This window comes from Nannospalax galili, unplaced genomic scaffold, assembly GCF_000622305.1.
Source record: "Nannospalax galili isolate Female #2095 unplaced genomic scaffold, S.galili_v1.0 scaffold558, whole genome shotgun sequence".
Taxonomy (NCBI): domain Eukaryota; kingdom Metazoa; phylum Chordata; class Mammalia; order Rodentia; family Spalacidae; genus Nannospalax; species Nannospalax galili.
The window spans coordinates 1-1,350 of record NW_008340850.1 but is presented as its reverse complement, the minus strand read 5'-3'; positions in this window follow the sequence as shown (position 1 = coordinate 1,350).

Here is a 1,350-nt window from a genome sequence, read left to right as displayed (position 1 = left end):
AACTAGAAACAGCTTTTAACATTTTTGCTGGTGATGAAAGAGTTGGTGACTGCATGAAGGAGTCATAACATTTACTTGTTTAGTTAGGTTATCTGTTTGTTGATTTAAGGAAGCTAATGGACCAGGTAGTCCAGTATGGGAGCGTCACAAAAATGAGTGACAAAAAAATGCGTGTTCTCTTTGGTGAATTTTAGTCCTCAGAGATAAGAATAACATCCCAATAGGTTCTCCTGGTTTATGTTGTAAAAATGCTGTTTCTAGTTTTAGGAGTGCCTGGGCAGCATATTCCGAATCTGTGTAAATATTTAAAGGTTGAGGAAAAAGCATGAAGCTCTGGAGGACAGCATAAAGTTCTGAATACTGGGCAGAAGCAGTAACAGGCACTTCCCAAGTATGAGAAACGTTTTGTTCTGTTTGAAGTTGGTGTAAAATAGCTGCGGCCTTTCCTTTGTTAGTCCCATCTGTAAACAGGATGTCCGCCCCTGGGAGAGGAGAGTGTGAAGCAATAGTGGGAAAGATAAACTTACTCATTTGAAATAATTTTAAAAGTTTCCAGGATGGATAATGAATGCCAATATCTCCAGCATAGTTTGCAAAGGCAAGTTGCCATGAAGGGGAAATTGAAGCTGCATAATCAATTCCTTTCCAAGTAAGGGGTAAAATTGTTTTAGCATGGTCTTTCCCCAAAACATGAAAAATCCATAAACGGGCTCTCTGAATGAAGAGAATTATCATAGAATAATAAAGTGTTATTTTTTTATTAAGGTGATGGGGGAGGTGAATAAATTCTAATGGACAGTTAGGCTCTTGAAATATAATAGCTAACGGTTGTTCTATATTTAGAATTATAAGAATCTGAATATCCTTTTGAGGATTAACTCTATTCACTCTTATTTGATGAAGGGCTTTATTTCCAAGTGTTAGGGCTTGTTTAGCATCTGTACTTAAATGTCTAAGAGAATTAGGATTTGAGTCCCCTTCTAATAGATGGAAAAGAGGAATAATTGTATGGCAGTAAGATGAAGAGAAGGCCTACACCAGTTTAAGTGTCCCATAAATTGTAATTGATTTAAAGTACAAGGATCTGGCACCTCTATTTTTGGGGTGGTAGGGTATAATTGATTATCTAAGATGACATATCCCAAATAATCATAAGGCCTATGTTTTTGAATTTTTTTCTGAGGAAATATAAAATCCATATTTTGTTAAAATAGTCATTAACTCAGAAAGCATAACTTCTAAAAGTTGAATAGAAGGGTGACTAAGGAGACTATCATCTATGTAACGAACAACAAGAATAGTAGGGAATTTCTTAAGTATTGGACTAATTATTTTATGCACATAAAATTG